Genomic DNA, 16,567 nt, shown 5'->3' with positions numbered 1-16,567 from the left:
ACGATTATTAATTCTGCTCTATTCGCTGTTTACTTTCCAGGACCAAATGACTCATTACAACGAAGAACAGCGTACAAAAACAGACAATTAAACTTCGAATCGTTTTCCACTTGGCAAGTGCTCTTGAAACCAATTTTCTGCTCGAAAGTTCCCATCTCATCTCAAGACGAGGACAAGAAAATCAGCGAGGACAAAAGCTACAAAAAGAATATTCCGCCTGACAAGACAACACTGAGACAAGTTGATTCTAGCGGAACCGAAGAAAAATCTGCGACAATTTTTTTTTTCTTTCTCTCGTCGTCTCAATTGAAATTAAAATCTTTCCACCAACGAGACAACGTCGGAAACAGCTGGGAAAAATCGATTGATTGGCACACTGCTTAGGAAAATCATTTCCCTTCGCTAGAAATTGTGACCAACGGCAGACAACGGGAAGAAAACTGCTGAGTGAATTTCTGTGTAACAATCGTTATTTTTTGTCCTGAGTTTTTGTTGTCCTCGTTCAACCATCAACCATCACAGAAAAGGGATCCACAACAGGACCAGAAGAAGGCACACCAGCTGATCAGCACACTCAAAAGGTGAAGAGAATCCGCCGGAAGAAAGGTGTGGGAAAAAAGTCGTCGGAAGTCGCTGTGATAAGCTTGAAGTTTCTGTGAAAGGAAAAGTGATAAAAATGGCACCGCAGTCGTTTTCTCTCGTCTTCGCTCCTAAATATTATGGGTTTGAATGGCCTTTTGCTTCTTGAGCTGGGTGTCGTCACCGATAGCAGTCCGTAGGCCACGCGACTTGTTTGTAAATCTTGCCGTAGTACATAGTAGTTTGTCACTTCCTAGAAGAGCAGGTCGAAGGGGAAGGCGCGTTTGTTGAGTCGGAAAACCGGAAGAAAGAGTTTCGGGGGTGGTTTGTAACAGGAAGGAAACTTGTGAAGAAGCGAATCAATATTGGGGACTGTTTGCTGTGCGGATTGAGCACTTCGCGGGAAGGATACTTCCGGGAAAGGTGAGTAAATGTTGTTTCAATTGATTTGAGAGTGTGGAAATATTTTCATAAAGAATTATTGTAATTGGGATCCTTAACTTGATGGTTCAGGTAGCGGGGGACGGTGGGGTTGATCTTTGGGAATTGGAAGACGATTTTCACTTTTAAAGTGTGTTCAGTGCGCATCGTACCCTCGTGCTGTGCGTACACAAATTTTTTCTGCTCTCGAAGGTTCTTAAGGTGGAGATGAATCGAAGCCAAACTTCAAATTTTCAAAAGCACAAATATGGAGAACCATACATCCGTTTTAGCTGAAAACTTAATCGATTGGCCACTAGCTGATGGTGACCAATCGATTAAGTTTTCAGCTCAAACGGGCGTTTGGTTCTCCAGATTTGTGCTCTTGAAAATTTGAGGTTTGGCTTCGATTTATCTTCACCTTAAAACTACCTAAAGCAATTAAAACATTACTTTTCTGTGCTACTTTTTTCTACCTATTCTACCTTTTTCGATCTTGTTTCGACCTGTGCTTTCGATTTTTCGTTGGACACGTTGGCAAAAGCTAAGGCCCCAAGCACAATGTGAACGGCAACGCGGTACAACGGCAAAACGGCATGCCCATCTTGATCTACACTTTACTTATCATTCCAGTGTTGACTAAATGCTTTTCAACGTTGACTTGACAAGTAGAGTGTAGCTCAATATGGGCTTGCCGTTTTGCCGTTGTACCGTGCTGCCGCTCACATTGTGCCTGGGGCTTAACGGTGCTAACCCTTCTTGGACACCGTCTAAAGAAAAAAAAAAACACTTAGAAGGTCTCTTCTTCTTTCGTTTATTCGTGATTGCACGAACAAATGGAGGAGTGAAATTCTGAATTCACAACTTCCTTCCAAATAAGTTGATTCTGGAACTGTCTCGGGGTAGGAGTTAACTACAGTGGGATTCCGTTTTTGGCATGCTCCGTTTTTGGCACCCTTCGATTTTGGCAACATTTTTAAAAACCATCGAAATTTGTTATTGTTTGTAAATATTATTGTACCTGTTGCTTTTGTCATTTGAATAGTAAGTCAGCTTCTCACTTACTACATTCCAGAGCTCCATTTTTGTCGATATTCCCCCAAATCACATCAACTACTAAGTGACCAGTCCACTTGTGTCTGCCATTGGCTATGTCGCTGTGCTTCAGATTTGGAACAGCTTGCTTAAATAAAGCACAATCACTGACAAAAGAGCAACAAAAAGTCTTTGACTCATACATAGTTCCAATCACAAATTTCGTCTCCCCTTTTTAGTTCACTGTTCTTATTATTAAGGAATTGTAAACATTGTGTATATATATATATATATATATATATAAAAACACACCTCAGTAATAGAAACAAATAAAGCAAAATGTCGTGTATCATATTTTTATGGAATTTCATAAAATAAATTGCGTTATTCTAGTGAATTGCAGAAGCGCCAAAATAAAATCCAGAAAACGTGTGCATATTTTACTATAAGGTACCGTAGGGCAAGTGGGTAATGGAATTCGCATAGTTAAGATTCATCAAATTCTAGAGACTTTAAATTGAAACAAATGAGGTTGTGTATATTTTTTGTTTGACTCCCACCAAATATAAGCAGTATGCTGAAATTGATTTTTCTGTAAAATTGAAGAAAAAAATACAGAAAAAGTTTTTGAAAAATGCCTCCTTACTTTTCACTTGCCCCACAAGTTGGATTTATGAAAAGTTTATCGTTTTGAATAATAAATCCAAAAACCAACAGTTATATTTACGATTTCTATCCCAATGAACAATGACATACGTAACATGCAAACAAAGAACATTTTATTCTTGTCACTTGAATTTTCTTTTCTTTAGTTATGTTTGCTGAAATGATTCGACAACATTATAACTTTCTAATGTTAATTTTTACATTATGGTACAGCAATTGCATTTCTGCTCTGTAGAATTTCCACCGCTCGTTATTTGTTTTTAAGAAAGCCGGATATGACATCGAATAACTTTTCGGGAGAAATCAAATGGACTCATTATTTTGGGTTTTACTATTTAGTACTATTTAGTATTTAGTACTATTTAGAACTACGTTCCCTCTTTGTTAGAGATTCTGTAAGACGTTAGATTTTTTAAGATACGATCCTACATTCTATACAAGATTTTAATCAAGGATACGGGTCTCATAAAATAAAAATTATGTTCCTTACGAACAGAGTCAATGAGTACTTGTTTTTTTTTTTTTTAATTTTGAATCGTGGTTTACGGCTAACCAGCCGAGTGGAAGTTTAACAACTACCGAAAGCAAAACATTACATCTAGTTTGCAATTGGATTAAATGGACAAATTGATGTGAAGTTTTGCGAAAAAGTTACACGTCTTCTCAGTGCGAATCGAATTCACGACACCCTGATCTCTAGTTAGGGCGCGTTACCACTACGCCATGAGAGAACTCATGAACTTAGAAGTTAACCTGAATCCGATTTCAGCTCAATAATCACGTGGTTCTTTTTCGCAAAGTGCACCTCTTTCGGAAGAATCAGAATCCCATCCAAACACAACGCTTTATATATATGAGCAATTCCACCGAACATGATGAATTTTTTTTTAATTTAATTTTTGTATTTTTTGAATCGCCTGAAAATTTGCATATAGATTCTTTATGACCAAAAATGCCATTTTGCACCTTCAGACCGCCATTTTGAACCTCGCCTTATTTTTGAGAAGGGCGTATCGGAAAATGCATAGCAAATCTTTAAAACACTGTAACTCGAAAACGGTTTGTTCGATCGATTTAAGATCTTCTACAAAGTTGTAGGTATTGATTAAGACTATATGGAGAAAAATATGCACGGTAAAAAAATTTACAGATTATTTTTTATTTCAAAAACAAAATTTTAAAATCGATTTTCTCCAGAAACGCAGTTTCGATTTTTTTTTATTTTTGGATGTGTTTTAGGGGACAACTTATGTGATTTATTGCACAATGTTTCGAAATGGAAGAATTTTGGGCAAAAAAGTTATGATTTTTTAAAAAATTACAGATTTTGAAAAAAAAAATCGAAATAGAGGAAAACAATAATTTTTTATGTGATTATTTGAAAGTACAGAAAAATTTCAATCGAAAAGTACTTAAGTAAATTTTTTCTAGGTTGCATCAATTTCGAGATATACTCATATTTATATAAAATTTTCAAATAAAAAAAGTAAAATAGGCCCTTTTCAAACATATTTCGTGTTTCTCCATTCCAGAAATATTTTATTTTGATTGAGTGAATCGTAGCTGAATTGTTTATTGTTTGATCAAAACCTATATACTAAAGTATTTAAAAAAGTATGCACGGTAAAAAATATGAACGAAATTTTCAAATGAAAATTTGAAGTTCATTTTTCTTAAAAACCGCAAAATTGATGTTTTTAATTTTTGGATATGTTTTGCAGCATATTGTTTGTAATTTCTTGCGCAATGCCTCAAAACGAAAAATTTTTGGATAAAAAATAAATTATTTAAAAAAATAAATAAAACAAATTTATGTAAAACGATATTTTTGGTGCGTTTTTTTGAGTACAGAAAAATAACTTTATATTTTTAAATATGAAAAATTTCTATCGAAAAATATTCAAGTAAAATTTAGCTGAGATGCATCACTTCCGAGATATACACGGTAAATCTAAACGTGGCATTAAAAATGTGATTCTATCACAACGGTGTACCTTTGGTCCCCAGGGCTAAGCCCGGCGAATGGGTAAAGCCCTCTCATCGCGGCTAGATCGTACAACCATGGAGAAAAAGTTTGTTTTTTTTTTGTTTTTTTTTTATATACATACTTCTATTTTTTTTCTTAATTATATCAACTACTTTCTTGTTATCGTCACAGCTCGAAAATTGTCTAACTTAAATTTGTGTTTCAGAGATAGGGATAAACGAGTGATATTTCTGAGTGCATTGAACTGTTTTTGCACTTGAAAATAGTTGGTTAAGTTCCTGGGCAATAATATCATATTCCTCAGTAGTTGAATAACAAAAGAAGATTTGTGTAAGCTGCTCTTCTTTTCGATTTTGAGCCCAATCATATAGTTCCTTGGCATTTTTTTATCGGATGTTCATGTTCTTTGGCAAGACTGGCTCTGGTAGCCATACGTTTTAGTGTCCCTCCTATGGCATTTTTTTCAATGATGATTGCTACAGTGATAAAACTTGACAACATAGCGCATTATTTTTGTACCCATGAAGTACGTTTAAAAAAAGCATCGTTTTTCTTTTATTCATTTACCATGTCCAAATGTATGGGAAAAATGTGTTTGTTCATCATACCTACTAACACAGGCAAAAGTGATGAAAACCCTTGTGGAGCCTGTTAAGTAGAATGCCTGTAAATATACAAAAATGAGTAGTACTGTTCCTTTTAATTCTACTATTGTATCCTTCGACAGATACGCGTATTTCAACCTCAACTGTAAAGCCGTCTTCAGTGTTGTGTACTTGACTTGACTTGGTTTGTGTTGTTAAAATCAAAATAAAATTTTCCGGAATGGAGAAACACGAAATATGTTTGAAAAGGGCCTATTTTTCTTTTTTTATTTGAAAATTTTATATAAGTATGAGTATATCTCGAAATTGCTGCAACCTAGAAAAAAATTACTTAAGTACTCTTCCAATGCATTTTCTGTACTATCAAATAATCACATATTGTTTCCTTTATTCCGATTTTTTTTTAAAAATTTGTAATATTTTATAAAATTATAACTTTTTTGTCCATAATTCTTCCATTATGAAACATTGTGCAATAAATCACATAAGTTGTCCCCTAAAACATGTCCAAAAATAATAAAAATCGCAGATGCATTTTCATAGAAAATCGATTTTATTTTTTTTTATTAAAAAATCTGTCATTATTTTTTACCGAGCATATTTTTTTCCAAATAGTCCTTAACAATACCTACAATAACCGCAAAATATATCCAAAAATTAAAAACATCAATGTTGCGGTTTTTAAGAACTATTAGCTTCAAATTTTCATTTGAAAATATCGTTTATATTTTTTACCGTGCACTCTTTTTTCAATACTTAAGCATAAATGTTTTGATCAAACGATAAACGATTAAGCTACGATTCGCTCAATCAAAAATTTTTTTTTCTGGAATGGAGAAACACGAAATATATTTGAAAAGGGCCTATTTTTCTATTTTTATTTGAAAATTTTATATAAATATGAGTATATCTCGAAATTGATGCACCCTAGAAAAAAATTACTTGAGTACTTTTCAATTGAATTTTTTCTGTACTTTCAAATAAACACATAAAAACTATTGTTTTCCTCTATTTCGATTTTTTTTTCAAAATTTGTAATTTAAAAAAAAAATCATAACTTTTTTGTCCATAATTCTTCCATTTTTAAACATTGTGCATTAAATCACATAAGTTGTCCCCTAAAACATATCCAAAAATAAAAAAAAAATCAAAACTGCGTTTCTGGAGAAAATCGATTTTAAAATTTTGTTTTTGAAATAAAAAATAATCTGTAAATTTTTTTACCGTGCATATTTTTCTCCATATAGTCCTAATCAATACCTACAACTTTTTAGAAGATCTCAAGTCGATCGGACAAACCGTTTTCGAGTTACAGTTTTTTTAAAGATTTGCCATGCATTTTCCGATACGCCCTTCTCAAAAATAAGGCGAGGTTCAAAATGGCGGTCTGAAAGTGCAAAATGGCATTTTTGGTCATAAAGAATCTGTATGCAAATTTTCAGGCGATTCGAAAACGGCGTGGAACCGCTCATATATATCCAATGCCTAGTCCGAGAGCGCATTATTTTTTTAGGTGTTGAAATAGCACACTACACCAGCCAGCAACTGCGCTGGCTGAGGTTTCTATTGTGTGGGCTTCCAATGGGTCACGACGTTCTCAAACGACCGGTTACGGAACATGAGTCCGTTACGGAACATGACTTGGATATACAGTGGGATTCCGTTTTTGGCATGCTCCGTTTTTGGCATGCTCTAGTTTTGGCACCCCCCGATTTTGGCAACAAAATGGATCCGTTTTTGGCAACATTTTTAGAATACCATTAAAATTTGTATACTATTGTAAATATTATCATATCTGTTGCTTTAGACATTTTAATAGCAGGTCAACTACCTATGGATTACATTCCAGAGCTTCATATTCGTGGATATTCCCCCAAATCTCCAACTACTAAGAGCTCCAGTACGCGCTTATTAACTTCGAGATGGTAATTGGTAATGCATTCTCAATGACGTTTCATGAGGCCATTAATCTCCACCAGTATCTCAATTAGAGATCAATCTCTTTTTTAAGGCATTCATAATGAGTGACCAGCCCACTTGAGTCTGCCAGAAGGTGATAAACTAAAAAAAATCAAGATTTTGAACAGCTTGTTTGAACTAAGCACAAGATCTTTCTGCGTCAACTATTCAGAGCTACGTTCTCTCTTTGTTCAAGATTCTTTAAGACGATAGATTTATTAATATACGATCCAGAATTTTATACAAGATTTTTAATCAAGGATATGGGTCTCAACATAATTAAAACTTTTCTAACGTGCTGGGTCTATGAGTTGTCTAACTGTACCCTGGAGAATGCTTAGGGGATTCTTGGTTCTTAGAGGACTTCTCAAAAATTTTACCGGGATCTTGAGAACATTTGCAGATTCCTAACGGACACTGAGGGTTCCTTGGGGGTCCTGAGAATGTGTAATTGGCCATTGGGGATTATGTCCAAAATCAGATGATTCCTAATAAACTCTTAAGATTTCAAGAGTACCCTGTAAATTCATAGCGAGGCATATTTTGAGTATTCCTGGCGAAATCTTGGGGATTTTTAAAAGATTTCCAAATGAATGTGAGGAGTGATAGGGGTAGCCTAAGAATAATAAACTTTTGAAAATTTTCATCGGTGGCTTGAGAGTTTTCAGCAATGTCGCAAGATGTTAATTCCTATCAATATCCTTAGCGAGATCCAGCGAATTCTAGGCGAGATCCTACGGATTCCAAGAAAGATGCTTCAGATTTCTAGCGTTTTTCTGTAGATTCCTTACGAGCACCTGGAGATTTCTATCAGGCTCTTGAGGTTTCATTGCAGGATCCTGTAGATTTCCGTTGATTTAATAAGGTAGGTGTACAACATGATTGTGCTACTTTTCTCCTAATGTCATTTCCCCGAAAGACCCGTTTCCCCTAAAAGTGATGCAGTTCACAGATGTACAAGAATAGTTTTTAGTGACAGGGTGCTGAACTAGACAGACCAATAACAATTAAAACAAGGAGATATTTGGTCGTTCTAGACTAAACACATATTGCCAAAAATGCTGAGGACAGTAAAACTCGAAATAATCGCCAAAAAGGGTGTATATCCGATGACCGGTTCGTCCACCACATTAAAATGCAACAATTAGTGACAATTATGAATACTAAAAACTTATCTGGGAACTGGGCTATTCGGGAAAAAGTAGCACAACGTAAAACACATATAAAGCTCAATTAAAACTCATTTCAACTGAAATTTATAAGAAGCTTGTTTGTGTATTCTACAAAGTTACGAGTCGTGGATCATGAGATGTAGTTGTTTATGTTTACTTTTTTTGACTGCAATCAATCATTCATTATGAAATGCTTTACTTTATCAGAAACATAAATTAAAGGAGCAAATTTTAACCTGCTGAATTATGGTCAAATTTTATGCTGAATCCTAGAAGTTAAAACTGATTTTTCATGTTCAATAAATTAAAAAAAAAATATCATGCCGTTTTGTAATACCCAGCGCTTTTGTTTTGTAATAAAGTCTTTGTAAGAATACAGTTATTTTTTTTTTTCTTTTCAAGAAAATACCCAGTTTTTGAATAAAGATCACTTATGCAATTATTGATTAACATGGCCCACTCATACAGAAAATTGCTTCGAAGTGAACCGTTCCGAAGTCTCGATGCCATATGGGCCATAAGGATGATGTAATAGTAATGTTTTCAAAACCAATCGTTGAAACATAAAATTTAAAATATGGGTTCCGATTTTGGCACGGTTCCGTTTTTGGCAACTGAAAATTTCGACTTTGTTGCCAAAAACGGAATCCCACTGTATATAGAAAGCGTTGTGTTTGGATGGGCATCAATAATCAATTGGGCATTATGTCCAAAATCTGAAGATTCCTAACAAACTCATAAGATTTCTAAAGCGTCCTGTAAATTCCTAGCGGGATAATGTGGATTTTTAGTGGTATTTTGAGCACATCTGAAATTTTTTTTGGGATTTTGAAAAGGTTTCCAGAGGAATTTTTGAAGCTTGAGAATTATAAACTTTTGAAAATTTTAATCGGAGACTTGAGAATTTTCAGCAATATCGCAGTGAAATCCTAAGCGAGACCTTGAACATTCTAGGCGGGATCCTGCGGATTCCTAGCAAGGTGCTTCAGAGTCCAAGCATGTTCCTGTAGATTTTTTACGATCACCCAAAGTTTTCCATCAGGCTCTTGAGGTTCATAGCAGGATTCTGTAAACTTGGTATTTCATAAAGTAGTGTTATAACATATATCAAGCGCACTTATTTCAAATAAACATGATTAGAAGCTTGTTTGTGTATTCTACAAAATTACAAGTAGGTATTTATGGAATTTTGTCAAATTTTACGCTAGAGCCTAAAAGTTTAACTGATTTTCAATGTTCATTAAATAAAAAAATTCAAGCAGTTTTGTCATACCCAACGCTTTTGTTTTGTAAGGGCCTCTTTGTAAGGATATAGAAATAGAATTAATTTTTTTTTTTGAATTCTTACACAGTATTAAGAAAAAATTTCCAGTTCATGAATGAACGCCATTTATGCGATTATTGATTTCACATGACCTACACATACAAAAAGTGTGCACAAAGCTTCTAAGAAAATCATTGAAGACATTTACGTGATAAAATTATGTAAAACGTTTGTCACTATTAACATTACGGGGCTATAGACTCATGCCATAGTCAATCTTAACGGAAATCTGCTTCAAAGTGAACCGTTCCGAAATCTCGACGCCATATGATCCATAAGCATGATGTTATTACATTCACATGATGTTTTCAAAACCAATAGTTAGAAAATTAAAATAAAAAATGGTTTCCGATTTTGGCACGGTTCCGTTTTTAGCAAATGAAAATTTCGACTTTGTTGCAAAAAAAAATTTTTTGCAATTTCTCATCGTAATAGGCTGATTTTCATCACGCCAATCTGTCATAAAACGGCCTACTTTTCTGGACTGAAGTATGCAGTGCGGGAACAGTCATTACGCAACTGAAACCAGTGCTGTAATGATTCATTACACAACGCTTTCTCATTACGCAACTGTTTAGAGTTGCGTAATGAATCATTACAGAACAAATTTTCAGAAATTGTGAAATGATGGTGATTGCCTTCCGATATTATTACTGATACTCTCAAGTGGTCTTCTACGAAATAGCAAAAAAAAATGTTATACGTAATTCGTTGCAGAACTCGATTTTTACAGCACTCGTCGTAATTAGCCTACTCGGCAAGCCTCGTAGGATAAATTTACGACTCATGCTGTAAAAACCATCATTTTGCAACTTGTTCCGTACACTACTATTTACATCAGACTTACCTGAGTTACCTCAAGGATGTTCAAATTCTTTGTTAGTAGATGATACAGGCCTATCTACCAAAAGACGAAACCTGTATGCAGGGCCGGATTTACAAATGTGGGGGCCCGGGAGCCATAATTTTATGGGGGTCCTTTTCCCAGAAAAAAAAAAAAAAAAACATTTTGATATTTTAGCATAGACTAGATTTTTGTAATGTTTTTATAAGGTTTTCATTACCAGAGTCAAACTATTTTATAACGTTAACAAATACTTCAAATCCCCTATGAACGTACACCAATTTGAAATTTAAATTAATGTAGGTAATTTTTTTGTTATCTACATAAATAAAAATGGAATGGTTTTTGTATGTCACGAAATGGCTTACGAACGAATCAACGCATTTTAATGATTCTTTCTCCGTTTTGTTCGTCAAGGGTTCCGACGTGTTTGTGTGTATACAAATCTTAGGATATTCACCGAAAAAGTTGGAAAAACGAGAGTGCACGGAACTGTCATTTTGTATGGGACGATCCATAGCGTTTTTCAACAGCCTACTTGATGGCAAGACGAAGTTTGCTAGTTTTAAATATTTCTTAGTAGATTTTATATGTTTACAGATTAAATTCAATGTATTTTGTCAATGCCAATCAATGTTAATGTTAACAAAAAAATCGTTTGATGATTCTCTTCTCATAGGTTTCTTAATTCAAACTTTGCTTATTGTATCATGTTTAATATTCAAGCTGTTGGACAAACAGAATTATTTAGCAGTTTTGAGTTGAAAAAATGGCTGTAGGGCTGGTAGCAGGTCTGTATCTAGAGACTTCTCAACAAACATTTCCACGGAATAAGAGTTGAACCAACCACTATTATTACCACTATAAACTATTATTCAGCTACTAATGTTTGTTGGATAGGTTTCTATTTTAACGAAAGTCTCTGAAAAGACTCTATTTTGAATGGAAGATCTCTAAGATCTCTATTTTATTCAAAATGATCTCTAGAGTATCTTTTTCCCTCATAAGGATTGCAGTGAATCCTAATGCAAAATTCTACGGGCTCCAGAGAAAAAAAAATCAACGACTTCAATGCAGCCTTTCAGCACATTCTTTAAGAATTTCCTCTCACATGTCATGTCATGGAAAAACTTCAAGAAATCTTCAAGTAATTTTTCCAGAGATTTCATCTAAAATACTTTCAGGAATTCTTCCAGCGATTTTGCAAAGGATGCTTAAGACATTCTCGAAGAAAATCTTGAGCACTCCAACGATTCATCTCCAGTAATTTCCTCAGGGATTACCCCGATTTTTTTTTTCCAAAGACTATACTAGGAGTTTTGAAGCTATTTGAATTTTTTCACTAATCCTTCAACCGAATTCTAAAGTTTTTACTAAGGAAATCGATGGAAGAATCACCTGATACAATCATGGATGACTTAGTAGGCCTTCCTTGAAAAATATCTAAAGAAATCTATGGAGAAATTCCTGGGTAATTTCTATTGATATCCTTATTAAAATCCAGGTTACATTCTTTAGATATCCAAAACCAAATTCTTGAAAAAATTCATTACATAAATTCTTGGGGAGTTCCACAGGAAATAATAACTAAACCTTCGGAATTATCTCTGAATCTTTGAAAAATTACTTAAATTTTCACGAAATTCCTAAAAAGAATAACGAAAAACTACATACAGTAATACGAGCAGTAACACTGTTGTTATGGCGTAATAAAGAATGACAAAAGGTTAAATTTTGTTTTTCTGTTTCTGTGTAGTTTTTGATTCCGCTCCTAAATGCTTACCTTTGACAGATACGCGTATTTCGACTACCACTTGCAGTCTTCTTCAGTGTCAGTTACTGGTATCCACTGTGGATACGAGTAACTGACACTGAAGAAGACTGCAAGTGGTAGTCGAAATACGCGTATCTGTCAAAGATATGCATTTAGGAGCGGAATTAAAAGGTACACGGTACTCCATCTACTTTTATGTTCTCTATTGAGATTCTGCTCAGAGGATTCGAATATATTAATAAGAGTATTTTTTCAAGCTAGAGTTCTCTAAAGTTTCTATATTCAAGGAACTTAAACGCTACCAGGTCTGCAATGTGATCTATAGAGTAATTATCAAAATAAATAATTAATTAATTAAGTCCTATTATTTGATATGCGGATATATAGATGAATATTTTGTATTAATAATTTTACATATTAGAGTTTATTTCCAAAAATTTCGCCCATTATTCAAAAAAAATAATTTTTCAAATCATATGATGCGTTTCCGAAAAGTATGTACTTTTGCATTGATTCTAATTATTCGTGAAAGTATAGTTAAACATATTTTTATTGAGATTTGTGGGGGCCCCTCGGCCCCCCGTAAATGCGAACCTGCCTGTATGTCATCTGTAGTATTAAAAATTTTGGATGTTTTTCTTCAAAATTAAAATGGTACTAAGTAATAAAAAATAAACAAACAAGCGAAATAAAATAAAGCCGTCAATTATTTGTCCATCAATTCAAATTTGTTTATCAATAATCTAATTGGTCACCGTTTCCTTTAAAAATAACACGAAGTTTCTACGTCCAACGTCAACTCCTTTAACTTTTTTCTAAATTGATTTCAATTTGTAATGTGATATACAACGTTATGGTCACCACTCAGCTCCGGTCACTGGATGGTTTAACAACAAACATCGCTTCTTTCTGGCTTTCTGTAAAGGAAAAAGGTGGACATTTTCCACTCTACTCTAGGTTGTGTCGTTCGAAGCAGAAAATCCATCCACCACGACGCTAGGCAAGAAATAAATCGTCGATCGACCTCGGCTGTGTGATGTGTAAACAAGTTTCTCCCTCTCCGGCCATTGGGTTTGGCTGTTGTTCACGAAAAGTCACGAGGGCGTGGTGGTCACTGGGCAGTGGTGGCGAATGAACACGATTATTTTAATTAGTGGGTTCCCTACTCTCCGGATATCCCTTCGGGGAGGGTTTGTCCTTGGCTAGTTAGAAACGAGCTTGTCCCGTTCAACAGATCGATCTCGTCTTAGGTCAGAGCGTCAGAACCAAGACGGGAATACAAGAGCCATGTAGAAACTGCAGCGTAAGGCGTTCGATTTATTTCCTTGCCGTCAGGTTGTAAAATATTGTTAATTTCGATTCCTTAACGTCTTTCTGGGAATTTATGGGATCTGGTACGTTTTAGATGTTGTTTATTGCCCTTCAACTGACCATTTCTGGTGGCTAATTGATCTTCAACTCTAAATCTTGCAATGTGACATCGAAGTCAAATAAATAACAGTTATAAGTTGGTAATCAAATTGATATTTATTGAAGAAATAGTTATTGCAGGATGAACACATTCCTTACATGATACTAAACAACGCTGTTAAAAGAAGTTTTACTGCCATATATGGATTTTGAAACTGCATTTTCGCTCCGTGCAACACAAAAGTATATTTTTTATAGGTTTATCAATCTAAGAATAAACTTGACAATAAAAACATCAAATATTTTGCTTGAAAATCTGCCAAATGATTTTTTACATAACATAACGTCCCTACTGGGACAAAGTCTGCATTGCAGATGAATAAGATTTCACAGAATTTTCATGTTTTAAGTAAATTCATGTGAACCCAAATTTTTGCACGATGACTTGAATGATTGTTTCATTGACTTTGAATAGTTTTCAGATATTTAAACCAAATATTTTGTGGGTGCTCTTCAAAGAATATAAGATTACGAGTCTAATGACACATTGATTTGAAATGTTGGTTGATCCAATGCTGAGGAAATAAGGCATGTTTTTTCTATATGTTTCATAAAAACACAAATGCTTTGTGCTTTAAATATGGTGAATGATTCAGTATGGTAGTCCAGCCAAAACCCAATTCTCGTATCAGCTAAAAGAATGTCATCATCCTATAAACATGACCAAATTTGCACTTCCAAGTAGTAACACTTTCTATCTTCTACCAACCAACCAACCAACGTAAGTTGTTGAAAGAAGTGCTAAACACGGAAGCATTAATGTTTTCATTATCACCAGACGACGGAATGACGAGCGAGAAGTATCATCATCATCGTCGTACGATGGCGACTTCGTCTGGTGACAGATGGTACTTTCTACTTAGTTGTTGGGTATGGCTTCGACAACATCTCATACGTGCCTGCCTGCAAGTGTTTCGAGAGCTTTCCGCCAGGACGGTAACAATGTGACGGAAAGGCAAGGTTGACGGATTTTTTTTACATTTATGAGCAAAGTTTCGTGATGCTGTGATGCGATAGGGCCATCATCGTGCTCATGCTTACATAATTACATCACAGATAAACACACGTAGTACCCTTGTTTTAATCCATCGTTTAATTCATCATCATCATCTGCTGAGTATTATACACGATCTGTAGAAGACGCTAGAATGAAAAGTCTAACACGAAGAAATACGTGAGCCCCTAGATATAAGGTTTTATACATATCGAATTTAAAATGATCATTTGATGAGTGGTCAATGGATATTTCGTCAGTATTACGTCTATTTGTCTGTGGTTACCTGTGAACCGCTGAAAAAATGAAACAGGTGGCATCTTGTACAAGGATCGTAGAGCCAGTCAAATGAGACCCTTACTGCCAAGTGCTATAAGAGTAAGAGGGGGCATCCGTAATTATTTAGTGCGGATAATTAGTAAATAGAATTAGTTGTTGCAACCCGGATGGAGGACTAACGTTTGCAGCAGAATTTTCTGGTTTCACTTCCTAGCTATACATTTTTGTTGGTAGACCCAAAAAGCCGTAGCGGTAGACGAGCAGGTAGGTAGGTAAGGTAGACTTTGAGGGTCGTGGGTTCGAATCCTGCAGGTTGAGGCTCTTCTCAAAGGAAGTTTTCTGGACTAACCAGCGTACAAAGTATATTTGTATCTGCCACACGATATTCCCATGCAAAAATGATCAACTAGCAAATAAAGCTCTCATTTAATAACTGTGGAAGTGCTCATAAGAGCACTAAGCTGAGAAGCAGGCTCTGTTCCAGTTGGGACATAAGAAAGAAGATTAATTTTCCATTAGAGAATTTTAAACACTTATATGGGAATCTAATTTTGAAAACATTTCCGATACAAAATGATTAAACATTTGAAGGCTTTGAATTCGAAACATTAAATTTCCTACCTTTTCTAAGAATTTTCGAAATAAGTTCACCAAGATATCAACTAGGTCCGAGCTCTAAAGACAGCAAAGAAAAAAAAAGTTCACCAAGATAGATTCTCAACAGTTCGTCTCAAACAACCCCCCGATTGTATCGCAAAACGGCCGCGGTAAGGTCAACCGAAGTATATCGTTCACATAAATCCTAGCCACATTAACAGCGCTCAAATGTAGACCAAATAGTCGGTTAAATGTGGCATTCCAACCAAGATATCAGATATCAGCGAACCCCGCCGCAGGTAGTAATGTAATCCTCGAATTTGACTTCTAACCCCACAATTCCGACAAAATACTCGCATACCGAGCCTATCAGATAAGCTCTTCTACCATGGGCGTAGCCATGATTTTCGATAGGGCGGGGGCGAATGACCTCAAAGACATTTTCATCAATTGTCATGAAATGACAAGTTATGACATTTTTTATATCGTTTGTTTGAAACAGGGCAGACAATTGTCAGATTCGTCACCACCTGGTGACGAAATTAAAAAACCTCTTCATCCAGTATAATAACTCTGGCAGGTCGTCGTCTCGTCATCGACGAAAGAATGCACGACTAACTCCAATCCAAAATCGTCAACGAGCAAACTTTTCTTCATTCCGTTTGCTACCCTTACTCACAAGAAGCAGGCGTTTACTGTATATTCGCTTGCTACGCATCAAACAACGAATGCCATCACATAATTGCTTGCATTGGCAACTGAACCCGCTCTCTCAATTGCTCTGTTGGTGAGCGCGTGGAATTGACGAATCAGCGATCGTTTGTTCGATTCCAGACGTGTTTTGTTTTGACGTAGGACTACG

General features: G+C 35.2%; 1 protein-coding gene across 1 annotated transcript in view; it reads left to right on the top strand.

Moving 5' to 3' along the window:
- Window positions 1-16,567, top strand: part of LOC5571970 (SKI/DACH domain-containing protein 1) — a 291,750-nt gene that overhangs the window by 21,365 nt on the left and 253,818 nt on the right. The window contains exon 2 of the mRNA XM_021850814.1: window positions 41-1,002. The gene's annotated coding sequence lies outside the window, so the exon portion shown is untranslated. The remainder of the gene's footprint in view (window positions 1-40; window positions 1,003-16,567) is intronic.

The sequence above is a fragment of the Aedes aegypti genome, chromosome 3 (assembly GCF_002204515.2).
Source record: "Aedes aegypti strain LVP_AGWG chromosome 3, AaegL5.0 Primary Assembly, whole genome shotgun sequence".
Classification (NCBI taxonomy): Eukaryota; Metazoa; Arthropoda; class Insecta; order Diptera; family Culicidae; genus Aedes; species Aedes aegypti.
Note: the sequence above shows the minus strand (reverse complement) of the source record. Positions and strands in the feature narration are given on the sequence as shown.